This window comes from Chelonia mydas, chromosome 12, assembly GCF_015237465.2.
Source record: "Chelonia mydas isolate rCheMyd1 chromosome 12, rCheMyd1.pri.v2, whole genome shotgun sequence".
NCBI classification, from domain to species: Eukaryota; Metazoa; Chordata; order Testudines; family Cheloniidae; genus Chelonia; species Chelonia mydas.
The window spans coordinates 9,936,358-9,959,216 of NC_051252.2; the positions used below are offsets into that span (position 1 = coordinate 9,936,358).

Sequence of the window (22,859 nt, forward strand, 5' to 3'; positions counted from 1 at the left end):
TTAGCACAACCAAATAGTAGTGGAACCTCAGAAGTGTTTTTCTCATTTATAGCTGCTGGTGCCAGCCACTCAAAATATTTTAAATCTTTGTATAAGAAAAGCAAGAATAAGAGCAATCTTGCTACTGCTCATTTCTGTTGTTTGAACAGTGATCCTTGTTTAAAAGAAAACAGGCAAGCAAAACTGTGTCAGCAGCAGCCTAGTCGTTATACCACACTACATAATACAAAATAATATATCAGTATGAGACGTTTACTGGCATCTTAAATATAATAAAAAGATTAACGAACAAGCAAACAATAAGCAACTATTCAGATAATTTGGTGTTGCGTGTTAGAGCACAGGAAATGCATCTCAGTATTGTCATCAGCTGGAAATTAGATGTCTCAACGTTTCTGGAGGTTAAATTCTATACGTTTCTTAAATTTTGTCATTTTAATTGTCCTTCAGTTAAGTGTGGTTATAACCATGAGTTAACCAATTGTTAAATTGACCGAAGTTCTATTTTTTCTTAATTCATGTTGCAACAGAGCCTTGAAGGTGTCAAATCTTCCATTTGTTCCAATGGTGAGGTGCATTTTCCTTCTCACTTTTTTTCGGAAGAGGTGACCCCCATCTAATGAAGTATTAGCAAAATATCAGACTCAGAGACAGCTCCACAATAGATTTAGTGAAAAATGATAGAATTTTAAAAAACTGTTTCGAAATATCATTTCTATATATGTCTATAGATATTTGTGTGTATATATATTTATATACAAACATACTCTTTCTAGAGAATATTTAGCAATTTAAAATTAATAATTACAGTTTTCTTTTAGCATTATCATATGAAGATATAGTAGCACTGAAGGTAAATATGGTTAATATTTAATACACTGGGTTTTTAAAATTTTACTGTGCCAACACTGTCATAAATTCTTTTACTTGCAATTGAAAGTAAAATGTTTAACATAGCAGTTGTTACATAATCAATCAGCAGAGGCTATGTGCCTAACTAGAGTAGGAGATGAGACAACAAATCAAACTCAACAAATCAACTAATCAAAACAACACTGATTTTTAAGGTGTTGGAAATCTGCATCTTCATTTAGACGCGGGCTTATCCCCAATATGAACAGTATGGTCCTCACAGAACTTTTAGCATACAAACATCTCCCAGACCCCTGTTTTCTCAATTGCGGTTCTACTGCTGTAATGATATTGAAGAGGAGCCATTGGGAAAACAATATCTTGGTAGTATAATTATTTAATTGAAAAAGTGATGGTGGTGGATTAAAGTTTGACGATGGTCAAAAGAGTGACAATGTAAAAATGGCACCTTTTTATTCAACAGGGCTGCTTTCTGTGTGTATACTCAGAGCCAGAGCAACTAAGTTTAATGTGAAAAATTCTGTTTTTACTAATCAGCCCCTACAGAGCCAGCACAGCTCTGGGACTGAAGTTGATCTTTTTTTCTTGGCATGTGGATCATCAGTATAATAATCAACTACGTAAAATTTACCAGGCCATTTGTGTGGCCCATTATCGTCAAATGGTACCCTCAGTAACATCTGCAAATCACCATTGAAGTTAATGGGTTTGTGCAGGTACAAATGAGGGCAGCATTTCCCTGTAGAATCTTTATTATTGGTGACGCATGAGCCATAGAGATAGCGGATTTCCAAATCCAGTGACAAGCTTGCAGTGTTGAAAGTTTTTACTTATAACTAAACAAATTTAATCTGGAAATCACCAAGCTGTGGTAAATGTGGGACCCCATATAATTTTTAAAGAGTCAATTTATGTAGCAGAAATGCATCTCTAAAAGTATTAAGGAATCCTTGCAGATTCTTTATTAGGATAGATAGCTGTGCATGTCACATGCTCAACTCTGCCATAAGATACCTTGGTCATGAAACCAAGTGGAAATGGAACTCCCATTCCATTATGAGTAGGCTTGAGAGGATTATATTTGTATTGGTAAATGCCAATAAACAGTAATTTCACTGTACACACAAACTGAAGACAAAATATTTCCACAGATGATCATCTGAATGTACAGATAGGCAAAGTAAGGAAAATAATGCTTGAGAATGTACTAGAGTTTGAATTAAGGAAATTTACTTTGTATATTTTGACATGTGATGTTGGCTCCCCCCACCCACCACACGCACAATTTCATGCAACTGTGCAAGTTTTCATCAATTTAAATCTAAAAAATGCTTAAAAATAAACATCGCTATTTGCTGCTGAAATAATATTAAAAAAAATCAGATTCGGCCAAACCTAACGTTGAGCATGCACTTCCATTTGGCATCTAAGTGGTTGCCATTAAAAAAGTCCACCCTTACCACCTACTGGTGGTCTGACTGTCTCACTGTACTTTGAATAGGTTAAAATGATAGTGACCAAGTGACATCTGTTGGCTTTTTAATGGCCATAACAGTTCTCTGCGATAGTTGTTATGGTTGTGTGTGCAGTGCCATTGCTGGGAACTGCCCTGGCCTGTGCTGTATTTTGCAGGTCCTATCAGGTACACTCATATAAATGCTGCAAGTAAAGAAGCCCTTTGTTGGTCATGCCTAGATCTCCCACACAGCCTTTACAGGGATTATTTCCAGAGACAAATTTGCATTAATGAAGCAAATGCATACTGAGCATCAGAGCACTGCTAGGCAGAGTAACTGATTATTAAACATCCTGAGTTCTGTAAAATTGTAAGTGAAGTGGAGGGAACATACTGTTAAGCACCTTACATAATTCAACCTGATCATTTAAATACATTCTTAAAACAGCATCCCCTGGAATCCTAGCTTTTTAAGTGTTTAACAAGGTGTACATAAAGAGGGTAATAATTATAATAGGGGTCTAATGAGCTTCACTGTCAATGGGAGTCAAACACAGTAGATTTCTATCTGAGATAATTATTGCTGGGTTCACCAAGTGTACCAATAAGACTGAAAAAACAACAACAAAAACTGGAGCGAACACAAGAGCAAACCTGCCAAAAGAAGAACCCTTATTTAATTTTAGTCCTAATATATCATGTGAATTTAGCTTTTGACAAGCGCTAGATTTTCAGCACTAGGAACTGAAGTGTATCCACAGAGAACACAGAGAAGTGTATCCACAGTACATGAAATACCTGAAAGTCCAGTGTGCCATGGCCACATACATGCAGAAACCATTTTCATGAACAGAACAAACTTGGATGCTCAGAACCAAAAGTACAAGCTACTACAAAGTGACCTAAAGGAGTAACTCCCTTGACTGCATGTAGCAGGCTGTTAAAATCTTTAGGTCCAGCCACTGAAAGACATGCCCCAAATCTGTATATTATACATGTACTTCTATACCATGATCTGTGGAGCCCTTTTTGAGGGTGAGAAGGTAGTTATCTCCATGCTCCTTCACTGTTAGCAGGCAATGCTAAATAGTTTTGTGATAGACATCTATCTATCTATTGAGGACTAGAGTGGGAGACTATAAACTCACATGGGGCACTAAACAGCCTTCAGCTGGTTCAACTTTTGGGTATAACTGCCTGTGCTGGACTGAACAGATGACAGAGATAAAAGGCTGGATTGCCCATTAGCAATTGCCTAAGCATCCAGTCTCTAAGCTATGAACCATCATACCAAAGGACATTTTTTCTTGTCCAGCATTTTTAATTGTTCCCTTTGGTATTGCTATTGAAGATATGTTCTAATGAAAATTCTCTTCCTTCTAGCACATCTTGTCTTGAGCATGCAACGAATTCATCACCTTGTGATTAAGATCTTTGGAAGTGACTGTTCCATCACCAGCTGAGCCCTGTGACTTCGCTGAAGCAAAGAGGCACAGATAGTGAGCAGTAAAGGCAGTAAGATGTTGCTGTTGCTCATGCCCTCACTAGGGCTGAAATTTTCAGAGTGTAAAGGACTTAGGCACCCAAGTCTCACAGGCTTCTTTGAAAACTCCAACCTAGATAAACAGCAGCCTAGAAACATTCATGTTTAAGCATGGTTGCTTCTATTCGAAGGGCTCTTGAACATGATTCTTTGTATATAATTATCTGTAGCCTTTCCATGACTTTTATGTACATGTACAAGATATATATTATATACACATATGAACATACATGTATAAATACACCACTAAAATTACAAGAGAAAGAAAAACAAAGAGCAGCAATACGCAAATGCTACGGATTAGTGTTTAAATTTGGTATGTTCTGAAAACTTTGTCCAAGAAGGAAATCCTCTCTTTAAAATCAAACATTAATTATTAGGTTAAATATTGTCACACTGAATATTCTCTGCAGCACTCAGAACTTTCTTTACTAGACACACCTGAAAACAGATACTTCCTAGTTTTGTCTTTGTGATAGGACATACAAAATAAAGCTGGTTAAATATTTTTTTAAAACCCCATGTTTGCGAACCTTTGTTCGGATTCCAAATAGCTATTCTGTTTGACTCTGTTTGTATCTCTTATTTCCCATTTGCAAACAAACATTCTCACATGCAGGTTTTGTTTGCTCAAATGTTTGGGGAATGGCCGTTTTTAATACCAACCCCTGTTTCCCTAGGTGAAAAAGAATGTTGGCTGTTGACCATTTGTTATCCTTCTATTCAGCCAGTTTCAGTCACCCAGTCAGGCAGGAAAAATGACATTATATGACATGGGCAACCAACCACACACCAGAAATTATGAAATGTTCACTTTGACTACTTGCTTAGGACCCACTGTCTACACACACACAATCAATCAATCTATCAAATCAGCAAACAAGTCTCCAATAGAAAAAAGCGTGAAGTTCCCTGGGTAATTCATTGCAACAAACAATTTGAGTCAACCAATTCTAAGCAGTTTTTCCATAGCTGGGTCTCTTCAAGAATGCCATTCAGCCCACGCAGTTTTGCAGTCACTAATGCTCAATGCCAGTCTACATATTATCTTTTATCAAGTATAGAAATCTATCCGGAATCTACTGTGTGATGAAGTGCTGTGAAACAAAAGTTGATTGGTGCTGAGAAGAGCCAGGAACCTCATGGTTAACATTCCTGTTTCAGTACTTTAGTCACAGATTATCTAATAGGGTACAGTTCAGTTCAAATGTTCCCCCACTGTGTTGCTCTCAATAGTATATTTGGAAGGCTAAAACAACAAAGAGGTTTATGGGCTTTCCAGGGAAAAAATAATTTTAATAATAATCAATTTTGTATTGTCCTCCTACCCACACATGTACTTAAGCTGCATCCCCTCAGGGCTCATAACAAGGCCTACTTTCATAATCATGGGTAGATTATGTTATAAAAGCAACATGCTTAAAAACGCAGGTTAATGCTCTTTATTGCCAGTGCTATATTTTTAAATAAATGTCACAGGCTTCAAGACTTTAATAACACTGGATGCACAACACTTATTACTGAACACACACTGTGATGTTTCCTGTAAATTCCTGAAACAGCAAAGCAGCTGAGTACCCGCTTCTGCTGTAGAGATACAAGGGACTTTCACGCAGCACTGAGGTTGGAAAGATGCTGCAACCCACCCAGAAGGACATAGTGTCTCTAGTCTTCTATGAAATGCAATTAGTTATGTTGAAAATAACCTTCTATCTACAGTACTTGCACAGCCCTCTATCTTTAATGTACTTATTTTCCTCACAACACCTCTATGAACAGGGCAGTGCTACTATCCCCATTTTACAGATGAGGAACTGAGACACAGAGAGGCTGAGTGACTTGCCCAAGATCTCAGAGGAAGTCTGTGGCAGAGTAGGGAATTGAACCCAGGTCTCCTAAATCGTAGGTTAGGGCCCTAACCCCTGAACCATCCATTTTAAAAAGGTAGGTGATGCAAAGGAATTCCTGTGCTCTTAAAAAAATCAGAATGGTTATTCATACTTAAATGTTCAAAGATGACTAGCGACTTTGGGTGCCTCAGTTTAATTTGAGACATCTTAAAGGAAAAATGGTTACTCACCTTCTTGTAATTTTTCCTTCAAGATGTGTTGTGTGTGTCTATTACACTATAGGTGAGTATACAACCTGTGCACTGGTGCCAGAGAGTTTTCCCTAGTGGTACCTGCTGGAGTGGCCCTGCAGACAGCCAAGTGCCTCATGCTCTGAAAATAATGTATAAAAGGTGGAGTCACCCCCCTCTCCTTCAGTTCCTTTGTACTGGAAGCCAATAGTAGACTTCACTGCATTGGGAAAGGAGGTGGATTGTGCAATGGACATATGTAACACATCTTGAACAAGTTATGAGAGAGTAACCATTTTTCTCCTTTGCGTGCTTGCATATGTCCATTACACTGTAAGTGATGCTCAGGCTGTTATTCCAGACAGCAGGGCTCAGAATCTCATTGGAAGAGGGACTGTAGAGCCGCTTTCCCTATGCGTGTACCTTCCCTTGATGCAGCAGACAGTGCATAATGTCTGGTGAATGTATGAATGGAAGACCACGTCACTGCCGTGCAGATGGATATCCATAATTGAGATGCGTGCCACAAATGTTACACCGAATGTGCTCTGAGTGAGCTGTGAGTTTGTCAGGAGGCGCAATCCCTTTGATAGCATAACATACTGAAAAGCAGCTGTTGATCCATCAGGTCAGAGATTATAATATCCTTTCTGGAATGCATACCAACTTGTCTATATGGTGAATCTGAGGACGACAGGCTTACTCAGGCCATGCCTGCAACGTTCTGAGATGCAGCCTGTCACAGAATCATAGAAATGTAGGGCTGGAAGTGACCTGGAGATATCATCTAGTCCAGCCCCCGCGTGGTAAGGCAAGACCAAGTAAACCTAGACCATCCCTGACAAATGTTCTTAAAAACCTGTTCTTAAAAACCTCCAGTAATGGGGATTACACAACCTCCCTTGGAAACCTACTCCAGTTACAAAAAGTTTTTCCTATTATCTAACACAAATCTCTCTTACTGCAGTTTAAGCCCATTGCTTCTTGTCCTACCTTCAGTGGGCATGGAGAACAATTGATCAGAGTCCTCTTTATGACAGCCCTGAACGTATTTGAACATTGTTATTTGGTCCCCTCTCAGACTTTTCTTCTCAAGACTAAACATGCCAAGTTTTTAAAACTTTCCTGATAGGTCAGGGTTTTCTAGGCCTTTTATCGTTTTTCTTGCTCTCCTCTGGATTCTGAAATTTGTCCAACTCCTTCCTGAAGTGTGGGACCCAAAACTGGACACAGAACTCCAGCTGAGGCCTCACGAGTGCCAAGGAGAGCAGACAGTCACCTCCCATGTCTTACACGGGACACTCCTGTTAATACACTCCAGAATGGATTTTAGCTTTGTTTTTGCAACTGCATCACAATGTTGACTCATATTCAATTTGTGATCCACAAACCCCCACATCCTTTTCAGCAATACTACCACTTAGCCAGTTATTCCCCATTTTGTAGATGTACATTTGACTTTTCCTTCCTAAGTGTATATTTTGCACTTTTCTTTATTGAACTGCCTCTTGTTGAATTCAGATCAATTCTCCAATTTGTCAAGGTTGTTTTGAATTCTGATTCTGCCCTCTAAAGTGCTTGCAGTTCTTCCCAGCTTGGTGTCATCTAAATTTTATAAGCATGTTCTCCACTCCATTATCCAAGTCATTAATGAAAATATTGAGTACTACCAGACCCAAGACTGACCTCTGCAGAACCCCAAAAGATACAGCCTCCCAGTTTGACAGTGGATCTTTGATAACTACTATTTGAGTAAGGTCTTTCAACCAGTTGTGCACCCAACTAGACCACATTTCCCTTATTTGCTTACAACAGTGTCATGTGTGACTACATCAAAAGCCTTACTAAAAACCAGACCTATTACATCTAGTTCTTCCCCCCTTATCCACTAGACAAGGAACTCTGTCAAAGAAGGAAATTAGGTTGGTTTAGCATGATTTGCTTTTGACAAAATAGAGGCTGGCTATTCCTTATAACCCTGTTATCCTCTAGGTGCTTACAAACTGATTGTTTAATAATTTGTTCCAGAATATTTCCAAGTATCAAAGTCATCTATAATTCCTGGGGTCCTTTTAGTTATCCTTTTTTTAAAAAAAAGATATTACGTTTGCCCTTCTAAAGTCCTCTGGGATGCTGCTGGCCTCTATGAGTTCTCAAATATAATTGCCAATAGTTCCAAGACTGCTTCACCTAGTTCCTTCAGTATTCTAAAATGAAGTTCATCAGGCCCTCCGGACTTGAATACATCTAACTTATTTAGATATTCTTTAATCTTTTATTTCCCTATTTTGGCTTGCATTCCTTTCCCCTTGTTGGTAATATGTGTTGTGTATCTGGTCACCATTAACTTTTTCAGTGAAGATGGAAGCAAAATACGCATTAAACATCTCAGCCATTTTTATGTTCTCAGTTATTAGCTCTCCTTCCCCACTAAGTACATCACCTCCACTTTCCTTCATCTTTCTATTGCTCCTAATTTATTTAAGGAACCTCTTCTTTCTGCTTTTTATGTCCCTTGCTAGGTGTAACTCATTTTGTGCTTTAGCCTTTCTGATTTTGTCCCTACATACTTGTGCTATTCTTTTGTACTCCTCCTTAGCAATTCATCATGTTTCTACTTTTTGTAGGGTTTCTTTTTGATTTCAGGTCAATAAAGAGCTCCTGAAGCAACCATACTGGCCTCTTCCTAGTCTTCCTTTACATCAGGATAGTTTGCAGTTGTGCCTTTAATACTGTCTCCTTAGAAACTGCCAGATCTCCTGAACTCCTTTTTCCCCTTAGGTTTCCTTCCCATGGGACTTAAACCTTACCAGTTATCTGAATCTGTTAACATCTGCTTTTTTGAAGTCCCTTCTCCTTATTCTGCTGCTCTCATGCCTTTCTTTTCTTAGAATCATGAAATCTGTCAATTTCATGGTCGCTTTCACCCAAATTGCTTTTCAACTTCAGATTCACTAACTGTTCCTCCCTGTTGGTCAGAATCAAATCTAAAATGGTTATCCCCCCTGGTTATTTCCTCTACTTTCTGAAAAAAGAAAAGAAAAGAAAAAAGTTGTCTCCAGAAGCTGGAAATGGGCGACAGAGGATGGATCACTTGACGATTACCTGTTCTGTTCATTCCCTATGGGGCACCTGGGATTGACCACTGTCAGAAGACAGGATATTGGGCTAGATGGACCTTTGGCCTGAGCCAGTATGGCTGTTCTTATGTTCAGGACATTTGAAAACCTTATTGGAAAATTGGTGTTTTGCCTTATTACTTTTCCAACAGATGTCTGAATAGTTAAAGTCCCTCCTTACTACCAGATCTTGTGTTTTGGATATTTCTGGTATTTGTTCTAGAAATGCATCATCCACCTCCTTTTCTTGATTTGGTTGTCTATAGTACGCCACTATCATGATATCACCACTATTTTTTATCCCTTTTATCTTTACCCAGAGACTTTCAACTGGTCTGCCTCCCACCTCCTTCTGGACCTCAGAACAAGTGTATGTATTCTTCATGTATAATGGAACACCTCCTTCCTTTTTATCCTGCTTGTCCTTCCTGAACAAGCTATATCCCACTATACTAATATTCTAGTCATGAGACTTATCCCATAAAGTTTCTGTGACACCAATTAAATCAAAATTTAGCATATGTACTAATACTTCCAGTTCTACTGGGTTTATTCCCCATACTCCTTGCATCTGTGTATGGACATATAAGATGCTGAGCAGACTCCCCCTGGCGATTTCCCTCTTGTTGATCCTAGGACCCTACTGTAAAATTCTATATCCCCACCAAACAACGAGCCCTCTGTTAAAGTCACCTTTTTTATGCTTAATTGTGGGCTTTTCTCACCTGGCCCCTTAAAACCTAGTTTGAAGCTCTCCTGACTAGGTTGGTTAGTCAGTGCACAAAGATGCTCTCCCCATCTTAGTCAGTGGGCCCCATCTCTTCCCAGAACAGCATCCCATGGTTCAAGAAGCTGAAGCCCTCCCACCGACATGATCTGCACAACTATACATTCATATCCAGGATGTGCATATACCTGCCTGGGCCCTTACCCTCAACCAGGAGGATGGATAAGAACACAACCCCTTCATCCCAGCTCCCAGACCCCTACAGACACTGTTATCTGCTCAGAGTTATGCCTGGCAGTATCATTAGAGCCCACGTGGATGAGCAGCCTGACATGGTGGTCAGAGGGACTGATGAGCCTTGACGAACTTTCCATAATGTCTTGGACATAGGGTCCAGGCAGGCAGCACACCTCCTGGGACACATCATCAGGTCGGCAGATGGATGCCTCCATCCCCCTCAGAAGGAAGTCACTGATTATCAGCACTCTATGCCTCCTTCTCTTGGGTGCAGTGGCTGTAAGCCTCCTATTTTTGATCTACTCCTCACCTCCTGTTGCAAGTACAACATACTAGTTCTTCACCTTGGTGGCCAGCAGCCAATTGCCTCCCATAAAGTAACCAGTTCTCCTTCCTCCTCTGGTGCTGGTGTAGTCATCTGTAGATGTCACATATACATACGTAGCCATATGACCTAGGAGCCTAAGGCAATTCCTCTCAGTGATCTGAGGATGGTCCTTGAGGAATGCACTGAGGTCCCATATGGTCTGAAATCTTGAGAGAGGCAAAAAGGCCCTGGCAGAGGTCAAGTCCAAGACCATTCTGATTAATTCTATCCTTTGCAAAGGTGACATCAACTTTTCTTTGTTTAATTTTAGGCTCAGGGCATTAAACAGATGCAGAGTTTGATGGACAGCGGCCTGTGCTTGGTGTCTGGAGCAACCGCAAACCAATCAGTTGTCCAGGTAAAGATACACATGGATCTGTTTTGCAAAGGTAAGCTGACACTACTGCCATGTGCTTGGTAAAGAACCTCAAGTTCTGATGACAGGCCAAAAGGCAGGATTGTGAACTGATAATGGTTGTCTCCTGTGACAATCCTCAGAAACTTTCTGTGGCCAGGAAGGATTGCCACATGGAAGGAGGTATCCTGTAAGCCAAGGGCAGTGTGCTTATATCCTGGATCCAGGGAGGAGATAATCGTAGCCAGGGCTACCATATAGAACCTTTCTTGTTGTATTTGTTGAGATTCCAAAGGTCTAGGATGGGTTTGACACTTCTCCTGGCTTTGGGTATTAGAAAATAACAGGATTAGAAGTCCCTGCCTCGGTATAGAAGAGTACCTCTTCTATGGCTCCCAAAGAACATAGGGTCTGCATTTTTTGTCTTAGTACAGATTTGCCTGAGGAGGACCTGGGAGGAGAGAGAGAAATAAAATACAGTGTATATACTGATTCCACTATGCTTAGCACCCAGTTGTCTGAGGTGATGGAAGGCCAGTTGTGCGGGAAATAGGAAAACCTGTCTTGGAAAGGTGGGGAAGGGCCAGTAAGATCCAGCTCAAGGGAGTATGCTGTTCTTGACACAAGAGTCAAATCAGCTGCTTCAAGGCCTTGGGATACCAAGATGAAGAGATCGAGGAAGCAGAAGTCCTCGATCTCCATCTGGTACTTTTGTCTTCTCTTAGATTGGACGGCCTGATGTAAGGTGTAATACTACTGACTAGGTTGGTATTGAGAACAATATTTTGTCCTCTTCATCACCAGAGTGTAAAGGCCCAAGTATTTCAAAACCACTCTCAAGTCCTTCAGCGTGTGCAACACCACATCTGTTTTGATGAGAACAATGCACATGCCTCAGTTGTGTTGCACCCCCATAGGAATCCCATACTCACCCATTGCCCTGGCTGCAGAATCTGCCACATCCAAAGAAACCTGTAGGCCTGACTGAGAGATGAGGTGGCCCTCAGCAATGAGTAATTAAAATTATTCTCTGAAACCTTCTGGCAGCTTGCTCACAAACTGAAATATTGTCTCCCAGTTAAAGAAGTCAACCTGCAACAATGGAGAATGGTGATTGGCAATGTAAACTCGCTGCAGAATAAATTTTTCTACCAAACAGGTTGAGCTTTTTGGCATCTTTGTCTCTGAGAGTAGCCTTAGCCTGTCCCTGCCAGCTCTTCTCCTTCACTGTGGCCACTACTAGTGAGCCAGGTGTGGGATGTATATAGAACTGCTCAGACCCATGGGATAGAACCTGGTATTTATGTTTCATTTGTCTGTCAACAGGTGGAATGGAAGAAGAGGGTTGCCAGAGTGTTTTGGTTGGCTGCATAATGGCCTTGCTGATAGGCAGGGCTTTTCCTTCCACAGTGGGATGGAGAATGTCAATCAGTTTGTAGGTTTTTTCCTCCACTTGAATCCCAGAGATGCTATCATTTTTCTGAGGAGCTCCTGATATGTCTTGAAGTCATCAGGAACTGAGGATGATGCCTCTGGTATCAGAGCCTCATCAGTTGGTGAGGAGGATGCCTGAAGGAAAGGTAAAGATTTCTCCTGAGGCTGTTCCTGCAGTACCAGGGCAGTCTGCAGTGAGTCCTGAGCATCGGAATCTGAAGGCTGATTGGTACCAACCATCACAGCTCTCTTGATACTGTCAGGAGAAAGCTCTCCCTTGGGAAAGCTCCATATAAGGTATGGGTGATCTAGATCCGGATGCTGGAGGCATCCCCCAAGGCATGTCTGGTCAAGTGTCCCAATTGCTGGCTGAAGTCTTCTCCAACCCAGGCCAATACATGTAGGAATGGGATTGGCAGAAAGTGCTGAACTCTGAGCACTGAGATACCTAAGAGGCTACCTCACAGTCTGATGAAGAATCAGAGTATCCTGAGCCAAAGTGGCACAGTACTGGGAGAGGTCCTTGGTGACCGAGATCTAAATCTGCATTGGGGATGCAGTATCAGGGAAAGCATGGACAGCCTCCTGGCCACCAGAAATGTGCAGTGTGGGGGATCCAGTACTGAACCAGAAGAGGTGGAAGGAGACAGTAGAGAGACCAAAGCTGATAGCCCCAAAATGGAGTATACTGGTGCCAACAGTCTCAGCAGTTGCACTTGTGCCAGATAATGGACTTTGACCTGAAGCAATGGTGACAACAGTACCAACAGGCTTAACAAGTCCCTGGCTGTGATATAAGCCTCTATCATAATTGGTACAGACATGAGCTTCTGTTCCGCAGCGAGCACGGATGACTGCTCCATTGCCGGCGGGTAACCAGTCTTGATGGTCCCTGGGAGGGCACTGGAGTCGATACTCAGGTCTCTCCATGTGAGCTGGTACCGGGGAACTGTGGTACCAGAATGATCTTCTAGAGAGGAATCCTGGGTTCTGGACTTTGAAGAAACTGATGCCAAATTCTTCTTACGTTTCTGTTCCCTGGCCTGATCTGAAGTCTTGGGCCTCCGAGAAGACTGTTCTGAAGAAGCAGATCTCCTATGGGTCTTGTATGCAGGCAAAACTTGGGAAGCACTTCAGGATGGAGTCAAAGAACTACCCTTCGACCACCATAGGGGTTCCAATGCCAGTCTAAGGGTAGCCTCCATGAGGACATAATGGAGACTCTCCTCCCTCATCTCCTTTGTCCTGGTCTTGAAAGCAGGACAAATACAGCACCCATCTCTAATGTGACCCTTACCTAAGCACTTGAGACAGCATGAATGAGGGTCACTGTCAAGCATAGGGTTTCTGCAGCCTGAGCATGGTTTAAAACCTGGGGACCTTGGCATAGGCTCTTCCAGTACTGGGCAGGACCCAGAGACCCTGCTGACTGGGGAAACAAAACAAAACAGAACAAAAAGTTCTTGAAATAAAATAAAGATTTTTAGAGTATATGAAAAGTTTATGTTCTCAGGGAACATAAAAGTTCCAACCACAGATGATGGCATGTAGTTTGCAAGTCAAGAAGAAACTGAAAGAGGACTGGCACAGTTCTCCCCTTAATACTCTTACTTTGGAGTTTGAGGACTTCTGCTGTGAGCAGAACCACTGCTAGGAAACCTCTCTGTGACCTGTGCATGGGATGCACACACACCTACAAGCACTTGAACACCTCGCCCTTCAAAAAGTGGGTGCTCAGCACTTTCTGAAGATCAGGCCACTTAAGGCATCTTAAGCTGAACATCCAAAAACTGAGCCCCCTCCCACCAAAGATATGTTCTAGAGTCTAGGAATTATTTTGGGGAAGTTTGATAACCTGTGTTATATAGGATGATTGCAATGGTCCCTTCTGTCCTTGTAATCTATGAAAATCAGTAGACACCTTGAAATATTGAGGTTTCAATATGCAATATTATGAGTAAAAGATGATAAAAATAGTCACCCTCAAATGAGTGTTCAGAAGTCCACGTGAACTAAGTTGGTGATCTCAGCCCATTTCCCAGTATATGTGTCCCCACATCACAGAAACCAAAATACACTACAGCTTATCGGCATAAATCTATGGGCCCAAAGACTGCACATTTTTGCACTATTTTCTGTGCACATTTATCCCCCTATCTTTGAACTGAAATAAGGCATTTGAACATAAAAACAGTTATTAAGGCATGCTAATATCCAGCATACTGACTGCAACTGTAGTAGCTACATATGCCAGAGTAGATTCACAAATCCATGTGAACTTTTGACTTCATCCTAAAGACACACTGATGGGGCAAGCTGAGAAAGCTTAAAATGCTGCAGAACATGATGTATCTGGTTAAGCAGAGGATTTAGGTGCCCCAACCTTTAAATAATTGCTGGGGGGGTGTTTAAAAAGAGGAAAATAATCTTGTGGATAAATCAGAATATACATAAAGGCTCCACAGCTACATATTACAGTAGAAACTTCTTTGTCAATTCTTCAGTAAGCTGCAATATTGGTGGTTGTCTCTCCCCATTTCACAGCAAAGATTTAGAAGAGGGCTCTACTGAGGTCTATGACTAAGCCTTTCTTACTTCTACAAAATCTATAATAGTTAATTTACTAATATATCATAAGTAAAACTAAACAGCAATTTGCCAATACTGAAGTACTTTTTTTGTAATGCATTCTTGGGGATTTTTTTAATTGTATTTTTACTTGCTATCACATAACATAACATAAGAACATAAGAATGGCCATACTGGGTCAGACCAAAGGTCCGTCCAGCCCAGTATCCTGTCTACCGATAGTGGCCAATGCCAGGTGCCCCAGAGGGAGTGAACCTAAGAGGTAATGATCTAGTGATCTCTCTCTTGCCATCCATCTCCACCCTCTGACAAACAGAGGCTAGGGACACCATTCCTTACCCATCCTGGCTAATAGCCATTAATGGACTTAGCGTCCATGAATTTATCCAGTTCTCTTTTAAACCCTGTTATAGTCCTAGCCTTCACAACCTCCTCAGGCAAGGAGTTCCACAGGTTGACTGTGCGTTGAGTGAAGAACTTCCTTTTATTTGTTTTAAACCTGCTACCCATTAATTTCATTTGGTGGCTCCTAGTTCTTATATTATGGGAACAAGTAAATAACTTTTCCTTATTCACTTTCTCCACACCACTCATGATTTTATATACCTCTATCGTATCCCCCCTTAGTCTCCTCTTTTCCAAGCTGAAAAGTCCTAGGCTCTTTAATCTCTCCTCACATGGGAATCGTTCCAAACCCCTAATCATACTTTTCTGAACCTTTTCTAATGCCAGTATATCTTTTTTGAGATGAGGGGACCACATCTGTATGCAGTATTCAAGATGTTGGTGTACCATGGATTTATATAAGGGCAATAAGATATTCTTCATCTTATTCTCTATCCCTTTTTTAATGATTCCTAACATCCTGTTTGCTTTTTTGACTGCCGCTGCACACTGCGTGGACGTCTTCAGAGAACTATCCATGATGACTCCAAGATCTTTCTCCTGATTAGTTGTAGCTAAATTACCCCCATCATATTGTATGTATAATTGGGGTTATTTTTTCCAATGTGCATTACTTTACATTTATCCACATTAAATTTCATTTGCCATTTTGTTGCCCAATCATTTAGTTTTGTGAGATCTTTTTGAAGTTCTTCACAGTCTGCTTTGCTCTTAACTATCTTCAGCACTTTAATATCATCTGCGAACTTTGCCACCTCGCTGTTTACCCCTTTCTCCAGATCATTTATGAATAAGTTGAATAGGATTTGTCCTAGGACTGACCCTTGGGGAACACCATTAGTTACCCCTCTCCACTCTGAAAATTTACCATTTATTCCTACCCTTTGTTCCCTGTCTTTTAACCAGTTCTCAATCCACAAAAAGATCTTCCCTCTTACCCCATGACAACTTAATTTACTTAAGAGCCTTTGGTGAGGGACCTTCTCAAAGGCTTTCTGGAAATCTAAGTACACTATGTCCACTGGATCCCCCTTGTCCACATTTCAGAGTAACAGCCGTGTTAGTCTGTATTTGCAAAAAGAAAAGGAGTAATTGGGGCACCTTAGAGACTAACCAACTTATTTGAGCATAAGCTTTCGTGAGCTACAGTGGTTCTGTTGTGTGGTATGTGATTGCTGGTGAGTATTTGCTTCAGGTTGGGGCGCTGTCTGTAGGCAAGGACTGGCCTGTCTCCCAAGATTTGTGAGAGTGTTGGAACCACTAACCCAGGAACCTATCCTTGCAACAAAGCCCATTGCCAACTGTGCCCACATATCTATTCAGGGGACACCATCACAGGGGCCTAATAACATCAGCCACACTATCAGAGGCTCGTTCACCTGCACATCCACCAATGTGATATATGCCATCATGTGCCAGCAATGCCCCTCTGCCATGTACATTGGTCAAACTGGACAATCTCTACGTAAAAGAATAAATGGACACAAATCAGATGTCAAGAATTACAACATTCATAAACCAGTCGGAGAACACTTCAATCTCTCTGGTCACGCGATTACAGACATGAAAGTTGCGATATTACAACAAAAAAACTTCAAATCCAGACTCCAGCGAGAAACTGTTGAATTGGAATTCATTTGCAAATTTGATACAATTAACTTAGGCTTGAATAGAGACTGGGAGTGGCTAAGTCATTATGCAAGGTAACCTATTTCCCCTTGTTTTTTCCTACCCCCCCCCCCAGACGTTCTTGTTAAACCCTGGATTTGTGCTGTAAATGGCCCACCTTGATTATCATACACATTGTAAGGAGAGTGGTCACTTTAGATAAGCTATTACCAGCAGGAGAGTGGGGTGGGAGGAGGTATTTTTTCATGCTTTGTGTGTATATAAAAAGATCTTCTACACTTTCCACAGTATGCATCTGATGAAGTGAGCTGTAGCTCACGAAAGCTTATGCTCAAATAAATTGGTTAGTCTCTAAGGTGCCACAAGTACTCCTTCCCCTTGTCCACATGTTTGTTGACCCCTTCAAAGAACTCTAATAGATTAGTAAGACATGATCTCCCTTTACAGAAACCATGCTGACTTTTCTGCAACAATTTATGTTCTTCTATGTGTCTGACAATTTTATTCTTTACTATTGTTTCAACTAATTTGCTCGGTACTGATGTTAGACTTACCTGTCTGTAATTGCCAGGATCACCTCTAGAGCCCTTCTTAAATATTGGTGTTACATTAGTTATCTTCCAGTCATTGGGTACAGTAGCTGATTTAAAGGACAGGTTACAAACCGTAGTTAATAGTTCCGCAATTTCACATTTGAGTTCTTTCAGAACTCTTGGGTGAATGCCATCTGGTACCGGTGACTTGTTACTGTTAAGTTTCTCAATTAATTCCAAAACCTCCTCTAGTGTCACTTCAATCTGTGACAATTCCTCAGATTTATCACCTACAAAAGACGACTCAGGTTTGGGAATCTTCCTAACATCCTCAGTCATGAAGACTGAAGCAAAGAATTCATTTAGTTTCTCTGCGATGACTTTATCGTCTTTAAGTGCTCCTTTTGTATCTCGATCGTCCAGGGACCCCACTGGTTGTTTAGCAGGCTTCCTGCTTCTGATGTACTTAAACAACATTTTGTTATTACCTTTTGAGTTTTTGGCTAGCTGTTCTTCAAACTCCTTTTTCGCTTTTCTTATTACATTTTTACATTTAATTTGGCAGTGTTTACGCTCCTTTCTATTTACCTCACTAGGATTTGACTTCCATTTTTTAAAAGATGCCTTTTTATCTCTCACTGCTTCTTTTACATGGTTGTTAAGCCACTGTGGCTCTTTTTTAATTCTTTTACTGTGTTTTTTAATTTGGGGTATACATTTAAGTTGAGCCTCTGTTATAGTGTCTTTGAAAAGCGTCCATGCAGCTTGCACGGATTTCACTCTAGTCACTGTACCTTTTAATTTCTGTTTAACTAACCTCCTCATTTTTGCATAGTTCCCCTTTCTGAAATTAAATGCCACAGTGTTGGGCTGTTAAGGTGTTCTTCCCACCACAGGAATGTCAAATGTTATTATATTATGGTCACTATTTCCAAGCGGTCCTGTTATAGTCACGTCTTGGACCAGATCCTGTGCTCCACTCAGGACTAGATTGAGAGTTGCCTCTCCCCTTGTGGGTTCCTGTACCAGCTGCTCCAAGAAGCAGTCATTTAAAGTATCGAGAAATGTTGTCTCTGCATTTTGTCCTGAGGTGACATGTACCCAGTCAATATAGAGATAATTGAAATCCCCCACTATTGTTGAGTTTTTTTATCCTGATAGTGACAATGAAATGCTAAGGGAGATTAGAGAGGCTATCACTGTCCTGGTCAGGTGGCCGATAATAGATCCCTACTGTTATATTCTTATTAGAGCATGAAATTACTATCCATAGAGATTCTATGGAACATGTGGATTCATTTAAGATTTTTATTTCATTTGATTCTACATTTTCTTTCACATATAGTGCCACTCCCCCCCACATAAGTTTTAGATATTCATAACGAGCTTCCCAGTCACATTAGTGCTAATTAAACAGGTATTTAATATTAATAAGATCCCTTATCATGGTGCATGCATTATCCGCCAACTATAAACTGTCAATGTCTCTAGGTAAATCTGTGTTTTCGTACAAGTGCTGATATTTTAAAACATGCATTTGCTTTTCAATCACCCTTAGGTTGAACTCTCTAGTTGTTTATGAAAGAGTGGCTCTCTGTCTGAGGCAAAACACTTGAGCTTTCCCAGGAATCAAAACATATTAGACAGATCATCTGTTGGAACTGTGACAACCTCAGGGAAAACTTTCTGGGAGCATCATTTGATTTTGAAGGCTGGGTCTGAAATGAAGAAGCTGAGAGGTGCTGAGAGTTTAACTGTTTTCTTGATTTCAAACAGTGACGTTGGAATCCGAGTTGATGCTTTAATATGAAAATCTCAGCCAGGGATTTTATGTCTGGACTGGCGAAGTTTCACCTGAGTTAAAAAAGTAATGAAAGATGAGTATCTTCCACGCTGCTATGAAAATCACAGCCTCTGTGTTGTGAGATAAGTCAGTTATGTAACCGTTGGGTGACTAGTTTACTGATCAACCAGTTATTGTGCATTATCCCCAGAAATCCTGAATCTCTTCTATTCCCTTCTTTGACTCTTGTCTCTTGTATAGAAGCATCTGTTGTATACACCAAAGATACTGCATTCCCTTTCTGTTAAGGTTGAAAATGATCATTAACCTATTTCAGTTTATATATATATATATATATAATATATTTGGTCTTTCCGCTCTTGTGACATGACCTGATTATTAACATCTCAACTGAGGAGCAGCATTTAGACACATTCCTATAATGGGCAGGTGAAAAAGTTCAATATGCACTTGAGCAATGATTATTTCCAAGAAATTAGTTAATGGTGGTTGGGCTTCACTTGAATTTTAATTTAAATATCTGAACGTTTAGTATACATGTTTGCTGGTTATTATGAATAAATGCTTATTCCTGTCATAATTATTTACCGTATGTTGCTCAGACTGTTTTATAGGGTTGATTCCTCGATTGTGTTGTTACTGAGAAGATTCACTGGGGAAATGCAAATACCAGTGAGATGTTGTGACAAATCTACAACTATAAGTTATTTATCTATTTATTTACTATAAGTGCAGAATCATTGTGTTAGCACAGATGCAGAGCTCATGAGCTATATAGTGCCCTCAGTCTGAATGTGCAGCTCCCACGAACATCAGTGGAAGTTCAGTAGCAGATTAGTGCACGGTCTGAAGCATGAAGTTTACAAGTCATCCAAAGAGCTTTCTCTCCTTCTTAGCTACTGGGTGACAGAGGAGTTTCAGTCACTCTCTTTCCACTTATCTAAACATTAGTGGGGAACTGCAAAGGCTGGAGGAAAAGCAGAATCCTCTCTTTCTTTAAACTCCACCCACACACACAATTTTTGTCCAGTTTACTTAAAAAAACATTTAAATAAAAAAATAAAAAACCTTCCCTTCGTCAGACTCTCAGAAAACCCCCTAAAAGCCTGTTCTCCTGCCCTCCAGGCTACAGATATAGCCTACATTTAAACATTTTAAATATACTGTCAAATTTCACAGACAGAAATTGGATCGCTCTCACCCTCTACCCCTCACTCCAGATAATTACATTGGGAAAAAAAACATTCCTTCTGTGCCACAGTGCTATCACCCCACCAAAATGAAAACAATCCCTGATTCTTGGTGGGCAAAAGCATCAATGTCAGGGGGTTAGGCTTCATGCATTTTTTGGGCATACATTCTACATGTGCATGGATCCTGTATGGTATTCCTGCTTTAACTGCTATTCTCACTCAATTTGAGCTGGTAGAATACTGAAATTTACAGGAATCCTGAGCTTCAGCACTAGATTATTGTATGTGTCAATACCCCGTGGGCTTCCAATTGAAATCTGTGAGGATCCTGTGCTTATGGGCAGGACTGTTGTCCATTTCAGCACACTGCAGGCTCACAATAACAGAGCCAGCTGGCAGAACAGAGCAGAAAGGATATGCCTTCATGAATCGCATGCATGGTCATGCCTGGAAACTTGAAACAGAGCTGGAAAGCCTACTCTCATGCCTCCCAGACTTTGAAATGTCTGTGAAAATCCATCCTCCCTTGGAGATTCTTACAAACTGATGCTGCTCTGCCCCATCTGCTTCAACGAGTATTTCAGCGTGGGGACCAAAGCACTCACTGAAGGTCAGCAGATGCATTTTCTCTGTGGTTCCCTAGCTAACTGTGTTACCAGCAATGAATACAGCAGCTAAAGAACATGAGCATGGAGGGGCTCAAAGATCATGGTACCTCTAGCCATCATACATTATTGTTATGTGGTGTCAGATCAGCAACCGTGATGCGACTGTCAGTTATGTAATTCACTGGTGCTCCCATATCCCAACAGTGTGCATGCTCTCTCTTTTTGGATTGAAACTCTTTATTATTAACTGACTGTAATAATCTGCAGCAGCACCAATCCTAATGCAGCAAAGAAAAAACAGAGACGGGAATAAAGGAGCTTGTTTCATGCCACATTTTAAGACTGAGCTCTGGAGCACAGCTTCAGAGGGGGTTCAGGTGCCACATTGGAGCCCCAAACCCTGAAGTCTTATGAAACCCCTCTTTGCCAATACAAGGACTTCAATGTGAACAGGTCCAAGTGGATTTCCAATGATTCACTGTTTCTTTCTGCTTTACTTTTCTTTTCTTTGCATTTCTTCTTTTTCCATCAACATAGGATCTGAGCCCCTCCATAGGAGACCTCCAAAAGACACTCTCCAAGAAAACTAAAGGTCACAAGACATGTTTTGAAAAGAACAAGGAATAAACCTACAGCCTCTACTCTCCTGTTTCAAGTCACGAATAGCTGCCATTAAATCTGACTTAACTCAGTCACATCTTACTGCAGAAGGTTGCTGCCCCTGGTCAGCTTTCCTTCTCTCAGTAAAATAAAATGTCCCAATGTCAAAAGCTGTGTGTGCAACCCTTACCTATCTCCAGCCTCACTTGTAACCAGTCCCCCTGCTGGCAAGTCAGGCATATATACATGGAATTCCTGGGCAGGGAGGTCCCTATGCAGTTGCATAGATAACATGGGTCTAAGTAGTGAAGTAATGCTGAGTGCATGTGCAGTTGGCTGTCACATTGCACCACATGTCATCTAAATCATTCCTTGTAAAGGGACTTGTCTTACCTTTATTGTGAATGCTGTGCAAACAAAACCAGATTTGAGTCTATCGTATTTTAACTTGTTCAGCCAAAACAGGAATAAAACAAAAAACAACGCAGGACTCTGTACTTGCCCCTCAGGAACAAGCATTTGCCCAACACAGTGGCTTTCTGACTGGAAACAGTGTAATAGACAGTCATAATATCTTTAATTGATTTTCTCAGTGGTGGACAGAGTATTATTGGGAGGGTTACAGTCAGGTATCTCCGCTACAGTCACACTGAGAATGAGATGTTGGTCTCAGGAAGTTTGTCTATGTTTTAGGCTCATCTCAGTTGGGTGATTTCATCAACTGAACCAAGATGGCTACAAAAGCCCCTGCAATTAACATACAATTTTCAATTGATAGACAAACCAATCATTGCACCATGGTTTACAGTACCAGTACAGTACCACCACTAAAAATTCTTACTTGTGCTACAATCCATTAAACTGCACTGCCAGTTGCCTAGTGCAAGGCTCCTCAGCAGTTTAACTGACATAATGGGAAAAGCTCTGGGTCAATTCAACCGACTCTTGACTGGGTTTCATTACCAGGTAGTTAAGCTGCAGGAAGGTGCTACAGTTTTGTTAATACTTGGGCTCCCACCAGTACTATTCCAGTGTTGTTGGACCAGTGATAGCAGCCGTGAGAATTTTGCTTAGATTTCCTAGTGAAGGGCACAACCTTTCAGGTACCTCAGACAGAAGCTTCCCACTGTCAGAAACTATGATGGGGATGATCAGGCCTTGAGGTCGAAGCCATGGCTGTCAGTCCCAGTGGTCAGAGTCAGGGGTCAGAGCCAGTATCAGGAGTCCACAATGGGGTTGGAGCGAGACTGGAATGAGAGCAAGGATGGAGCATGACTAGGAACAGAGTGGGAACAAGAGCAAAGCTG

General features: G+C 41.0%; 1 protein-coding gene across 4 annotated transcripts in view; it reads right to left on the minus strand.

Moving 5' to 3' along the window:
- SMPD3 (sphingomyelin phosphodiesterase 3) overlaps positions 1 to 22,859 on the minus strand; it is a 248,517-nt gene that overhangs the window by 85,126 nt on the left and 140,532 nt on the right. The window contains exon 1 of one of the 4 annotated variants that reach the window (XM_043526544.1): positions 22,660 to 22,770. The exons of the other annotated variants lie outside the window; for them this stretch is intronic. The gene's annotated coding sequence lies outside the window, so the exon portion shown is untranslated. Of the gene's footprint in view, positions 1 to 22,659; positions 22,771 to 22,859 lie in introns of those variants that run through there. 4 annotated transcript variants of the gene reach the window in all.